This window comes from Amblyomma maculatum, chromosome 2, assembly GCF_055883805.1.
Source record: "Amblyomma maculatum isolate TAMU_Amacu chromosome 2, ASM5588380v1, whole genome shotgun sequence".
In the NCBI taxonomy this organism is placed as follows: Eukaryota; Metazoa; Arthropoda; class Arachnida; order Ixodida; family Ixodidae; genus Amblyomma; species Amblyomma maculatum.
Window position 1 is genome coordinate 187,971,710 of NC_139345.1, and position 15,243 is coordinate 187,986,952.

General features: G+C 50.2%; 1 protein-coding gene across 3 annotated transcripts in view; it reads left to right on the forward strand.

Annotated features, from left to right (window-relative positions):
* Positions 1 to 15,243, forward strand: part of LOC146200637 (glucose dehydrogenase [FAD, quinone]-like) — a 126,380-nt gene that overhangs the window by 18,255 nt on the left and 92,882 nt on the right. Inside the window, exon 2 of one of the 3 annotated variants that reach the window (XM_084595582.1) lies at positions 13,813 to 13,865. The exons of the other annotated variants lie outside the window; for them this stretch is intronic. The gene's annotated coding sequence lies outside the window, so the exon portion shown is untranslated. The remainder of the gene's footprint in view (positions 1 to 13,812; positions 13,866 to 15,243) is intronic. 3 annotated transcript variants of the gene reach the window in all.

The following is a 15,243-nucleotide window of genomic DNA, read 5'->3' on the forward strand; positions in this document are numbered from 1 at the left end:
TCAAATTCATATCTGATACGTAATCAATTTTGTTACCCCTGATGTCTGGTAATAATCTATTATTAATTATTGGTGATTTCAATATTGGCCCATCAAAGAATGGCTGTCCTAAATATCTGGAATCATTTAATCTCAAGAACGTTATCAATGTGTCCACAAGAATCACTCATCAGTCTACAACAATTATTGATAACATTTTTTGCAACCATGATCGGAATGCCTGTGCTGGGGTTTGTGATGTAACCATTATTGCTAATTGTTCAACGTTTTTGTTCCAGCCACTTTCCAGTCTCAGCTGTAATGGTTCTAACCGTACCAATGTATATTCACGGGTGGACTACGCACATGCCAGACGTTTACTAGAATCTATTCATTTCGAAACTTTTTGTCACAGTGACGTTCACAAGAATTTCCTAACTTCATATTTGTTATTTCGGATGCAATTATCAAGTCAAAACAGAAGTTTTTGCGACGCCACTGTGCACATGCCTTATGTCCTTGGATTACTGAATAAATATTAAAAGTGTTGAAAAGAAAAGTTTCATACTACAATAAACTTAAAAACGGAGCGCCTACTACTTTAGACAGTTTAAGTACTACAGGACTAAGTCCGTGGCTCTGATGAGAAAATCATAGAAAGCGTGTATACTAATTTGGTTAATCGTAAAGCAAATGATACTGAGCATGTATGGAAGATTGTAGAAGCAGTTGCTGAAACAGTGGGAAGAAAACAGATTGTTCCTGAAAATTTGTCAGTAGAGACTGCCAACCAGTTTAATCAGGTCTTCATACCTTACGGTAGGAACAGAGTGTAACCTACTCCCTTAGCAACAGTGACAACAGGCATTTCTCGAGTTGTTAATGAATTCAAGTGCTCGAATATTATCAGCGAAGAAGGTAAATGTCTTGACACAAATATGGCCACAAATAAAGCGGCCTGACCAGATGGCATACAGGAGCCCGACAGCGAGGCAATAAAACTGTGCACTCTGCGGAACGCAAGCTCCGTTTGTGGAGGGGGTGGGATCTCTCAAGAGTGCAATTCGAAATGTGCGGTGTGTGGCAGCGAACACACTACGAACTCTAAAGACTCCACTGCGAAATTCCGATGGAACGAGCACCAACAATTTAGTGAGAACAAAAAGAAAAACAAGAAAATGAAAAGAAGGAGTGGGAATCTCCCGCCCCTTTCGATTAACATGGAGCCAAATTCTAACCAAAACAATCAAGAGAGGAACTGGGCCAGCATGGCTGAGAACCGGAAGCAGCAGGTGAGTGGGGTCGCCCCTCGTCCTCCCAATACTACCTCTCCACCCACATCCAACTCGGTAGCGATTGTATTAAGAAAACAGACAGCAGCCCTAAAAGCGAAAATAGAGCTGCTAACCAGGAAACTAGCAACTGCACTAGCTAAATCCCAGCCGCCTGAGCACGAGGAGGCAATGGAAAGTGACGCAGAGCCTAGCATGAAAAGTAAACTAGAAGTTATGATGAGGAAGATACAAGAATTCATTCCCTCCTTAGCATCACGACAGATAGCGAAAGTGATGACGGTTCACAAGTATGCTAATACAAGGAGACCCACCCATCCCATAAACCACAAGATGTCTAGGGTGATCAGTGAGGGTGAGACGCTGAAGCAGCTCCGCTCAGAATAACAATCTCTAGGCACACATGGCGGGACGAACTAAAGAAGGCCTTATAAGTTGTACACAGTGCAACAGCAGAGGCTTTAAATGAGACTAAGAGAGCGTACCTTAGGATGCTCCTTTCCACGTACAAGCATATTCCGGCAGGTGTGGCCGTACAGGAGCCAGGCGGGAACGCGAGCCTCATACACTACAAAACGTTCCGACTCCCTAACATGTATCTTCGGGCCCAAAAATTTCACAGCAAATGTAATATATCTGGAATTACAAGCCAGATTTTCATACTTGATGGTGACTCTCCTGCCCATAAAAAGTGATGATCCGCCGCTCCACATACTGAATGTGTACTGCCCACCTAAAGTAAAAAACGTAACCCTTTCCACACTCCTGAGCAGGGCTATCAGGAAAGCGGGACGAGATCCGCTACTAGTGTTAGGAGATTTCAACGTCCAGAGCCTCTCATGGGGCTACAACCGACAGGACGTATGAGGATGGAAGCTAGCGGAGGCAGCGTCAACATTAGGCCTAACACTACACACCAACCCAGCGTACCCCATGCGGATTGGTAACTCGGCGCAGAGGGACACTTGTCCGTACTTCACCTTTTCGAGAAACGCGAGGCGAGTAGAGTGGACGAATACAGAGGAAAGAAAAATTCGGAATCGACCACTGCCTGTTCAACATAACGATCCGCACTAAACCCCTTACCAGACCGACTGGGCAGACTAGGATGTCGGACTGGGCGAAATTAAGAAAAGAATATAATGTTAGTTCTATCCAGGAGCAGGGATACCAATCCTGGACTAAACAGCTGCTGACCAGTCCTCGTTCGACGGAAACGCGGGTAAAGCTCTCTGAGCGGTGACGGATGTCGACACCCACCTCATCCACCTCTGGGAAGCCAGACGCAGCATGCTCAAAACATGCCGCGGGCAGAAACATAACCGCAAGCTAAAAACCCGGATCGCGGCAATAAAAAAAGAGGCGGCAGAACACGCGGCGCAACTCGCGGACGCTAACTGGGTAGAGAGGTGCAACGCGGCAGCTAGGCAGATGTCTGGCAAAAACACATGCCGTCTCTTCCGAGTGTACATAGATCCAAACCAGACGCGTACCGAGTCGCAGAAACACCTGCAGATATCAATACAGGCATTTCAAGGAAATACGGCCCAGCTAGCGCTAAGCTCCGAGACCAGTACTTGCGCGCAACCCAATACCCAAGGGGTAGAAGCTTACAGGTACAGTGGAGACGAAAATGTTGGGCATGATGAACTTCTCAAACTATACGAGCTCAAGGCGGCCCTAGCGAGAATGAAGCGTGGGACCGCGTCAGGAAGGGAAGGGATCAAGGTAAACTCCTTGCAAATCTACCAGAGCACGCGTAATAATCCCTTCTATAGAACACTTCAATTCGATCTGGACAGGCGAAGTTCCTCTTCCCACCGAATGGAAGACGGCACTCATAACTTTCATCCCAAAGGCGGGCAAAGCCATAGATACGGACAACCTCAGGCCCGTTTCTCTCACGTCGTGCGTGGGCGAATTGATGGGAACAATGGTAAGAGAGACTTTCCGAGTATCTAGAAAGCAAGCGAGTTTTTGCCGACTCGATGTATGGCTTCAGACCAAACAAATCTGCTCAGGACGTCCTGCTACAGTTTAGCAGAGAGACATTAAATCCGATGGAGCATCCGAACGGGGATAAGATAGTGCGGGCCCTAGACCTGAAGGAAGCCTTCGATAATGAGATGTACGAGGCGATCCTGACTCACCTTTCGGAGAAGGGGTGTGGAAAGAACGCGTTCGAGCATATAAAACGCTTCCTCTCAGACAGACAGGCCTACGCGAGAATTCAAAACGCAGAACGCGGTCCCTCTCTATTAGGCACGAGAGGTACACCACAGGGAGCGGTGCTATCCCCACTACTTTCCAACATGGCAATAAAAAATCTCCCGGTCTTTTCATTCACCAGAGTAAGCAAGCGACGACCACGCTCGACAAGCTAAAACAGGTGGGAAACCAAGTGGACCGAAGAAAGGGGGGCTGAGAAGCAAAGATGCTCTATGACTGGCCAATGTCTTTGTAACAAGCAGAATCCTGTAATCGACCCCCTATCTCCATATCAAGAAACACGACGAGAACGCCATCGAGGTGATCACGCGCAGAATAGTGAAGAAGGCCCTCGACTTCCCTATAATCACGTCGAACCTGAGTCTCCAAGGTCTGGGTATGACACACTCGTTAGAGGAGCTGAGAGAAGCCCACCTCACAAGCCAACACACGCGTTTATCGTAGACACCGTCGGGGCATCACCAATTAACCCGTATACACATACAACACATGACTGCAACCGAGGAAAGAGTAAGGCTTCCTCAGGAGTGGCAATACGGCCTGTACGTAAAACCACTCCCCACTAACATGTCAAAGGATGGCCACGATAGTAGGCTCATGGCCAGGGCAGAGGGCTTAGCTCACCACTACGAAGGGAAACCCTGAGCAGAGACTCAGTCTTCGTTTACCTCCGCTTCCCAAACGTATGCATTCAGAGTATTATACAGAGCGCAGAGCCGACCGAGCCCGGCAACTCCACAAACGTTTCACCCGTCATCCCGACGTTACATACAGATGCCTCCCACCACCCCCTTCGCCCCGCTATGGTTGCGGTTGCATTGGCACCGCACCGAAACTGGCACAACGTCCCAACTGTTACCACAGCGGAAGAAGTTGCCATCGCGTTAACCCTGACTAACACCTCCACCAAAGTAGTCGTTGGCGATTCTCAACAGGCAATTCGTAACTTCGATGCAGGTCGTATATCCCGACACGCGCACACTATCCTCCGATCTCTCTCCCCTTACCGTCTACACCTCGTCTTCTCATCTGGGTCCCAGCCCATGAGGCGCTCAGCGGTAACGCACAGGCGTATGCTCTAGCCCGAGAACTAAGCTACCGGGCGTAGCACCCTCCTCAGCCTGCCGCTTCCTGTGACAATCCCCAAGGCACTCTTTTACGCCTTGTTACATACACGGACATCCTCCAGCATTATCTGCTCGGACGGTGTCTATACCCGCCTGCACACTGGGAACTATCCCGTCGCGAGGCCGTCCACTGGCGCAAAATACAAACAAGAACCTTTCCAAACGCATGGCTACATAGCAAAATTTTCCCAAATCTGATTGCACCTACGTGCAAACACTGCTCACGACCGGCTACATTCATTCACATGGTGTGGACATGTACACAACACAACGCAGATAAATCAGCTGTAGTGGATGCGTGGGAGACCCTCCTGCGTACCACCGAGCTCGCCTAACAGCGCCAGCTCATTTTGCGCGCATTGGAGTATTTCGGGAGTAAATAAAGAGCTTATCATCATCACCGGAGTGTACTATGTGGACTCGTGCGGCCAGCACCAAGATGGGTGGTACACGGCGGCAGTGATTTAAGAGTCCAAAACGGTAAACAGGCCCATATTTGAAGCCCGAAACGTAACACTGGCAGAAGAGGCCACCATCATGTTAGCAGCAACATACTGTGATTCCGAAACAATCATAACGGACTCGTGAGGGGTGTGTAGAACTTTCAACAGGGCTGGGTCCCATACCTGGCCTGCCGGCTACTAAAAAGCCCCTCGGATCTGGCCTACTGACTACTGCAAAACAGCTCGTACGTGGAAACTACACCCCGCCGCTTCTTGCTCCGGCCCACTCAGGGCTAGGAGGAAACGAGGCAGCAGATGCCGCCGCCCGCGCGCTTTCTAACCCCGGGCAACCTCGTTCCCCTCCTCCTCCACAGAAGAATTCACACCAGGCTACACTTTCAAAGAAATTACTCAGCTGTACCAAAACGGATCCAATCTTTACCCCCACCTGTATAAAGGGTTAACGAGAGCGAAGAAAGGCGCGTTTCTTCGCCTCCTCACGAACGCCCTTATGTTCCTGGCGTCACTTAAACGCTTTGACAGTGCCTTCTCCGGGGAGTGCCCGCACTGTGGGGAAATGTCTTCGGGACATTTCCACATGGTGTGGGCGTGCACCTCCAACCCTGCCTTTGCACCTAACCCAAAACCCATCGTGGAGGACTGGGAGGCGACCCTACTTGCCTGCTCCGACCTGAAAGCCCAAAAGGCGTTGGTCAAACGAGCAATGGTGGCCGCGGAAGCCACTGAGCTCCCGTACTAGGGACTCCACCTAGTTTTTCTTAGTGGAATGGTACTAAGCCTGACCCCAGAGCAACCTGCACGTAACTCTCTATTTTTAATAAACGTTTTCACCACTACCACCAAGATAATGAAGAAGAACGCTGATTTGCTTTGTGTCCCATTATGCAGAATATTCAATCATGCGATGGACTCTAGCTTCTACCCTGATACATTAAAAGCTAAGAACGTTTTTCTGATACACAAATACGGTAACCCCAACAACCCGTTTAGGTACAGGCATATCTCTGTACTAAATATCTGCAATGCAATTTTGGAAAAATTATATGCCTCCCAACTGAAAACATTTTTGATACTAATCATATAATTTGTCGTCAGCAGCATGGATTTGTCTCTAACAGGTCCACGTTCACGGCTGTATTTACTTTATCACAACTTCTTTTATCCGCTCTTCATAACCATGCTGTAAGGTCGTCAACAGTGCATGTTTTCTCGTGTTTTCCTTTTGTGTGTGTTTGTGTTTCCTGCCGTTTCGGGCAGCCGGCCCGCGAGGCGCGCGGGCGGAGCGGCGCCCGTATCCGGGGAAGGGGGACCTTTTTCTTGTTTTTGGGTTACAGTGTGAAGTGTCCCTGCTTGTGCGCGTGATCTGTTTTGTGTCTTTCTTGAGGGGCGAAGGGTCTCGCGCATTGAGGGGCACTCGGCCGTTCTGTGTTTGGCCTGGTGGTTAGCGCGCCAGGCTCCGAACGCCGTCGGCGCACCCCGTCGAGCGTCCGTTTGGTGTTGTTTTTCTTATTTTGTATGTGTAAAGCGCGGTCGTAAATCTCGTGCGCGTCCTCGAGAGTGGAATGCCAGTGGTGGAAAGGCCGGGGTTGGGACGCTTCGGCGAACTGGACCTCGGCTACGATTTTCCGCGGATCTGTGTGAACGGGGGGACGTTTTCACGGGCACCAAGGACGTTTTCACGGAAACGGAAAGCGCGTGAAAACGAAGAGGTGCGATGGGTGGCCCGAGGAGTTGCGGCCTGAGCGAGGGAGAAGACGGACGTTCTCCTGTACGCTCGCTTGGGACGACAGACTGTCCTAAGCCGGAGGGCGACCCAACTCAGTGTCTTATTTGTTCTTTCTTTCTACGGTGCTGTGTTTGTTCATTCATCCAACCTAGTATTTTAATTAAATGAGTTTGTTAATTTAATTCGGCCCATTGAAATTCTTTCGGCGAAGCGAGGAGACGGGACCATTACCAACAACAAGAAGAAGAAAAAAAAGGGAACTTCAAGAACCGCCAAAAAGAAGTTTACTGGCGCAGCCGACAGGATCACCGTCTCCCGTCAGGCTTCGGCGGTCACTAAAAAAAAAAAAACTTGCTCAGCAGGAAGACTTCCGGGCCGATGGACAGCGCCTGAGGAGGAGGTCTCCGTCGAAAGAAGGCAGGACGAGAAGACAACATTGTGGCCGACGGACCGAGCCATCACTCCAGATCGACGGACCGACACTGAAGCTAAGGAGTTAGCGGCACAGCATCGAAAGACGCCCAGCTGGTGGCCAACGGATTGAGCCTTCACTGCGCGTAAAGTGCGAGCCGCGCGCGCGCCAGCGAAAGACGCCACGCATCACGGCCAACGGACCGAGCCAGCGGTGCTCAGCGTATCAAGGAACTGATTCCAGTTCACCAGCCAAGGGATCAGGCAGCGAAAGTGATATCAGCCGCTAATGGACTAGCGGTGAACTGTTGTGTATTTTCCAAGTATTACTTCGCGCATTGGCAGCAGAGAGGAGCAAAGCCCGGGCGCAGGAACGGCAGACAACGCGGTGGTCGGGGAAGGCAGGGTGGCTACTCCAGCGGAAAGGTGAGTGGCCCTTATGCTGGTCCTCGGAACCCACTGGTGCCGTGCGTTTTGTAGCCAGTGACAGGAACTGTGCATGTTACTGCGTAGCGGTGCAGCGGTCACGAAAATGAGTGCGGAGGAGTTGCGGCCTGAGCGAGGGAGAAGACGGACGTTCTCCTGTACGCTCGCTTGGGACGACAGACTGTCCTAAGCCGGAGGGCGACCCAACTCAGTGTCTTATTTGTTCTTTCTTTCTACGGTGCTGTGTTTGTTCATTCATCCAACCTAGTATTTTAATTAAATGAGTTTGTTAATTTAATTCGGCCCATTGAAATTCTTTCGGCGAAGCGAGGAGACGGGACCATTACCAACAACAAGAAGAAGAAAAAAAAGGGAACTTCAAGAACCGCCAAAAAGAAGTTTACTGGCGCAGCCGACAGGATCACCGTCTCCCGTCAGGCTTCGGCGGTCACAAAAAAAAAAAAAACTTGCTCAGCAGGAAGACTTCCGGGCCGATGGACAGCGCCTGAGGAGGAGGTCTCCGTCGAAAGAAGGCAGGACGAGAAGACAACATTGTGGCCGACGGACCGAGCCATCACTCCAGATCGACGGACCGACACTGAAGCTAAGGAGTTAGCGGCGCAGCATCGAAAGACGCCCAGCTGGTGGCCAACGGATTGAGCCTTCACTGCGCGTAAAGTGCGAGCCGCGCGCGCGCCAGCGAAAGACGCCACGCATCACGGCCAACGGACCGAGCCAGCGGTGCTCAGCGTATCAAGGAACTGATTCCAGTTCACCAGCCAAGGGATCAGGCAGCGAAAGTGATATCAGCCGCTAATGGACTAGCGGTGAACTGTTGTGTATTTTCCAAGTATTACTTCGCGCATTGGCAGCAGAGAGGAGCAAAGCCCGGGCGCAGGAACGGCAGACAACGCGGTGGTCGGGGAAGGCAGGGTGGCTACTCCAGCGGAAAGGTGAGTGGCCCTTATGCTGGTCCTCGGAACCCACTGGTGCCGTGCGTTTTGTAGCCAGTGACAGGAACTGTGCATGTTACTGCGTAGCGGTGCAGCGGTCACGAAAATGAGTGCGGAGGAGTTGCGGCCTGAGCGAGGGAGAAGACGGACGTTCTCCTGTACGCTCGCTTGGGACGACAGACTGTCCTAAGCCGGAGGGCGACCCAACTCAGTGTCTTATTTGTTCTTTCTTTCTACGGTGCTGTGTTTGTTCATTCATCCAACCTAGTATTTTAATTAAATGAGTTGGTTAATTTAATTCGGCCCATTGAAATTCTTTCGGCGAAGCGAGGAGACGGGACCATTACCAACAACAAGAAGAAGAAAAAAAAGGGAACTTCAAGAACCGCCAAAAAGAAGTTTACTGGCGCAGCCGAATACAGGATCACCGTCTCCCGTCAGGCTTCGGCGGTCACAAAAAAAAAAACCTTGCTCAGCAGGAAGACTTCCGGGCCGATGGACAGCGCCTGAGGAGGAGGTCTCCGTCGAAAGAAGGCAGGACGAGAAGACAACATTGTGGCCGACGGACCGAGCCATCACTCCAGATCGACGGACCGACACTGAAGCTAAGGAGTTAGCGGCGCAGCATCGAAAGACGCCCAGCTGGTGGCCAACGGATTGAGCCTTCACTGCGCGTAAAGTGCGAGCCGCGCGCGCGCCAGCGAAAGACGCCACGCATCACGGCCAACGGACCGAGCCAGCGGTGCTCAGCGTATCAAGGAACTGATTCCAGTTCACCAGCCAAGGGATCAGGCAGCGAAAGTGATATCAGCCGCTAATGGACTAGCGGTGAACTGTTGTGTATTTTCCAAGTATTACTTCGCGCATTGGCAGCAGAGAGGAGCAAAGCCCGGGCGCAGGAACGGCAGACAACGCGGTGGTCGGGGAAGGCAGGGTGGCTACTCCAGCGGAAAGGTGAGTGGCCCTTATGCTGGTCCTCGGAACCCACTGGTGCCGTGCGTTTTGTAGCCAGTGACAGGAACTGTGCATGTTACTGCGTAGCGGTGCAGCGGTCACGAAAATGAGTGCGGAGGAGAGCGGAAGTGATAGCGGAGTTTCAAGAGCAGAGGAGGCGACGGGGGCAGGCGAAATGATGGAAACAATAGGATCTGCAGGAGCAGATAAAAGCGGTGGCGAGGCTCCCGATTCAGCTATGCGACGGCTAGAAATCGAGCTGGAGCTTAGGAAGACCACGCTGCTCATTGAGCGGGAAAAAACACGTCAGTTAGAGCTGCGAAGTGGTGGACCACAGGGCTTGCTAACAGATGGTAAGCCGACGCGCGAGGAATCACTAGCGCATTTCGCAAAACGGCTTAAGAGTTTACTGACCGCAATTCCCTCAGATCCAGAGGTTCCAGTGTGGCTCGAGGGAATCGAGGGCATTTTTCGTTCCTATAAGGTGCCTGAAGAGGTTAGAAGCCATTTAGTTTTGCCTCTGGTGACCGCGAGAATCCCACACCTCTTTTCTAAACTTTCAACCGAGGAGCTCGACAGTTACGATCTGGTAAAAAAGACGATTCTGTCCGAGTTGCGTCTGTCGCCAGGTGACTACCTCAGGCAGTTCCGCAATGCGCTTCCGGCTCGTGACGAGACCTGGCAGCACTTCGCGTCGCGAATTGAGAGCTACTATGCTTTTTACATGGCGGCGCGGGGGATCAAAACGCTAGAGGGCCTGATTGCTCTGCACGTGGCTGACCAGATGAAGCAGACACTGAGCACTGAGGCTCACAAGTATGTCAAACGAGAGGAAAGGGACAGCTGGGTGAAGCCACACGAGATTGCAAAATTGGTGGAGGCTTTTGAGGATTTCGAAGGAAAGGGGTCAGGAAGGAAGCAAATAATTGCAGGCCGAAGCCCTTCTGGCAAACAACAACCAACTTTGCAAAAATCCGCCCTGACTCCGCCGGCGCACCCAGGGCCTTCCAAATCTCCTGCGTGCTTCATTTGTAATGGCCCACATTTTGCAAGGTCTTGCCCTGAAAACCCCACCAACAGGGAGGCCGGCAACATGCGGGGGAATGGAGCAAACATTGTAGGGCAGGAGAGTTGTGGAGATGCTGGCAGCGGCGGCGGCAGAGCCATGGTTGAGGCCGGACGGGGAGATACCGTTGATGTTCAGACTTGCACAGTATCATTATTAAGAAAGGAAGCCTCACGGGACTATGTCAACCTGAGATCTGGTGACGCGGTTCTGCGAGCGCTAGTTGACAGTGGCACCGAAATAACTGTCGTAAAAGAGGGCGCGCTACCTAACAATGAGACGGGGAAGGTAGGCGACGTCACACTTGTTGGCGCCTTTGGTAATAGAGTGCCAGCAAAGCTAGCTCGAGTTCCACTGAGCTTAGAGGCAGGCCAGGGTCAGTATGTCGGGGGAAGCGCATCACTGCTCTGCGCCGTAACACGGGAACTGGCTTCCAAGGAAGCAGACTGCCTGCTTTCTGCAGACGCTTGGCACACGCTTGAACAACAAGCACGCAACAGCGGTTGCGAGGTGCCCGATATGAGAGGACAGGCGGCCGTCACCTTGGAGGCAGGTAGCGGCAAGGGAGGTAGCAAACGCCGAGAGGGACCGGAGAGCGGAGGAGGTTATTGGAGGCGCAGAGGAAAGATGTGGCGAAAAACTGAGGGCGTCAGAGGAACTAGTGGTAGGCTGCGGCAAAATGGGGCATGTGCATGCCAATCATCGGCACCTCTATCATGGCGCAGCAGGCCACCAGAGCTGTCGCCACCCACTGCGGTTTCCGAGGGCAGGCATAAGGACCACTCTGAAAAATGTTGTCGTGTGGGATGCGTTCGCATGGTGCCAGGCTAGATGCCTCGCATGCGGCGGTTGCCTTGTGTCTCAGCACCTAATTGTTGAAAGTGGCGTTTTCTTTTCCTTTTGTGCGTTGTAATGCAGTTGTGAACGACCTTTGTGTTATTTATCGTGTGCAACAACCAGTGAGGTTGTTGCAACGATCTTAGGAGGGGCGTGTAAGGTCGTCAACAGTGCATGTTTTCTCGTGTTTTCCTTTTGTGTGTGTTTGTGTTTCCTGCCGTTTCGGGCAGCCGGCCCGCGAGGCGCGCGGGCGGAGCGGCGCCCGTATCCGGGGAAGGGGGACCTTTTTCTTGTTTTTGGGTTACAGTGTGAAGTGTCCCTGCTTGTGCGCGTGATCTGTTTTGTGTCTTGCTTGAGGGGCGAAGGGTCTCGCGCATTGAGGGGCACTCGGCCGTTCTGTGTTTGGCCTGGTGGTTAGCGCGCCAGGCTCCGAACGCCGTCGGCGCACCCCGTCGAGCGTCCGTTTGGTGTTGTTTTTCTTATTTTGTATGTGTAAAGCGCGGTCGTAAATCTCGTGCGCGTCCTCGAGAGTGGAATGCCAGTGGTGGAAAGGCCGGGGTTGGGACGCTTCGGCGAACTGGACCTCGGCTACGATTTTCCGCGGATCTGTGTGAACGGGGGGACGTTTTCACGGGCACCAAGGACGTTTTCACGGAAACGGAAAGCGCGTGAAAACGAAGAGGTGCGATGGGTGGCCCGAGGAGTTGCGGCCTGAGCGAGGGAGAAGACGGACGTTCTCCTGTACGCTCGCTTGGGACGACAGACTGTCCTAAGCCGGAGGGCGACCCAACTCAGTGTCTTATTTGTTCTTTCTTTCTACGGTGCTGTGTTTGTTCATTCATCCAACCTAGTATTTTAATTAAATGAGTTTGTTAATTTAATTCGGCCCATTGAAATTCTTTCGGCGAAGCGAGGAGACGGGACCATTACCAACAACAAGAAGAAGAAAAAAAAGGGAACTTCAAGAACCGCCAAAAAGAAGTTTACTCATGCCATAGCTGTACGCAAATTTATAGGCATACCGAATACTTTCGACGCTGTTTCACACTATTAATTTAATGAAAATGAAAGCATATGGCGTACGTAGCAGATAAATCGAATTTTTTAAAACCTGCCTATCCTCCTGAGAGTAGCAAGTCTTCTTCAAGCATTTCAAGTCTTCATACCGAAACGTAACGTGTGGTGTACCCCAAGGCTCAGTTCTAGGACCTGTTATGTTTTCCCTATTTATTAATGACCTCCCGAGTGCATGCAGTATTCTCAACTTTTGATGTATGCGAATGATACTGCACTTTTTCTTACTGGTAACTGGCTTTATTGAATACAAAATGCTATAAACAGCGACCTCCTACGTATATCCACTTGGTTTCATGATAACCATCTAGCTTTAAACATTTAATAACTAAATATAGTATATTTGTTCAAAATAGAATTTAATTGTTTCAAGTGTTTCTTTCTATTAGTGTTGATAAAGATACTATTGAAAGTGTCTTTCTTAAAATGTTTAGGATTATGTTTGATTGGCAGTTGTCTTGGAAGGAACAGGTGAACTGTGTATGTAAAAAGGTTTCGGGCGGTTGTTTTACTTCGCTAAAGGCACGGCGGCCCCTTCCGCGCGCTATTCTTAGATTACTGTACCTTTCATTATGTGACAGTCATGTAAGTTATTGCAGTGAATCATGGGGAACGACATACAAAACGTATTTATCAGCACTGTTATGACTACAAAAACGAGCCTTGAAAACCATAGGATTACCTACTTCGGCTAGTTCAAACAATAACATTTTTGCGGCACTACAAATCATGTCATTCACAACCTTATGTGACTACAAAATATCTCTTATTGTAATATTATGATAAATACCAACTACTTCCCATCTATTAGTATATTCAGTGTTGCCGTCCGCAGCACTAGGCAAAACGAATATAACAGCGCAAAGAACGGGACGAAACACGGAAGGAAGAAATACGGACCTGGGTGTTGACTAAGAACTGAAATTTTATTTCGATACAAGAACAATATATAAAGGTACAAAGGTGGGGGCGTAGCCAAGGCGATCCTGCTCACTCACCGAAACAGTGTAGTCCCGTCCAAAAGTAAAAACGATAAAAAGGTAAAAGGCCGAAACGAATAAAGCGATAAAAACCACGTCGGAACGGAAGGCAAAACCATTAGAAACAGATATACAGGTAGCCAAAAAAGGCAAGTAAAAGCGTTAAAATATAACGTTGGAAACACGGGACTAAACTCGCGGCACAAAGTAATTAACAAGCAGTGGCGGAGAGGGTCACGTGTGCAAAAAGTAAGCTTTTACCCTGCCTCTCAGAAATTCCAAACCTTTTTCCAGGATATCCAGGGAAATCAAAGAAGCATTCTAAATCCACAGCGCGAAGGAACAATGTAAGTACACCATCCCTGCATTTGTCGCAAACAAATTGAATTTGCGAGAGGCAGGGTAAATGTTCAATTTTTTTCACACGTGCCCCCGTCTACCACTTGTTAATATTACTTTGTGCCGCGATTTTAGTCCCGTGTTTTCAACGTTACATTTTAACGCGTTTATTTGCCTTTTTTTGGCTACTTGTATATCTGTTTTCAACGGTTGTGCCTTCCGTGCAACAGGATGAGGGAGACCTGGGCCCGCTTGCACAAAACAATCTTAAGACTGTCTTAGCTAAGTCCAGACTTAACTGGAGCCTAAAGAATAGGCCACTAGCATGGCCGCTTAAGACTGGAGTCAAGACTGGGCTTCAGTCCTGACTTGAATAAGTCGCTTGTATGATTACGACTCTAGTGCTGACTTGGTTAAGACACAAGGACGCCAGGTGTCTAAGTAGAGAAATTAGGGAAATACAGGGATGCGCTGGCACTGTCCCTGCTGTAAGATGTACACATTCCGTCAATTTTGCGTTGTGTAAAATCCATGCCATTGCTTTTTGCGGCTTAAGATTGTGTTAAGAGGAAAAATGCCCCAAGTGGTTGCTGAGGCCGTTCTGGGAAGCCACTCTGGTGAACATGAACCCGAAGCGTTCGACGTTCGGAACACGAGCCGTCTTAAATAAGCTTGGTCTTTCTAAAGACACCATTTAAGTCTGGACTTAGCTCGGACTTTATCGTGCAAGCCGGCCCTGGTGTTCTGTAACTGAAGGAAGATCTGCCGTTTCACAATACCGCGTGTGATAATCAATGCAGATCACCATCCAGCGGTAGCAGTCATGAGACTTGGGAAAGGCCCCAATAGGTCCTACCCGACCTGATCAAAAGGAGATCTGGGCGGCTTCATTCGCACACTGGGCACGCTAGCCACATACTTCTCGGTTGGTTCCCGCCTCCGCGGCCAATAAAAACGCCCTTTGGCGCGATGGAGTGTCCTCGCAGATTCCAACTGTGCCGATGTGGAATGCCATGCATAGTGCGCAAAACAGAGGATTGTAAGCTGTCAGGTATCACGAGAAAGTTGCGGAAGCCAGTAGCACAATATTCCTTCTTGTACCGGGAAGCTGTTAGTCCAGTGCAGCGGTAGAAAATGGCTACAGATTCTCGTCCTGCCTCTGCTCAGTGCGGAATCTACGGGCATCAGGGAATGGAGGTAATACAGCGGAAATGTAGTCGTAAACGTTGTCGGCGTCGCATTCTGTCTTCGCAAGCGGCAAACGTGAAAGGCAGTCCGCATCAGCGTGCCGGCGCCCGCTCTTGTATGACGCTATATAATCAAATTCTAGCAAACGCATTGCCCACAGCGCAAGACAGCCAGACATATCGCGCAGGTTGATCAGCC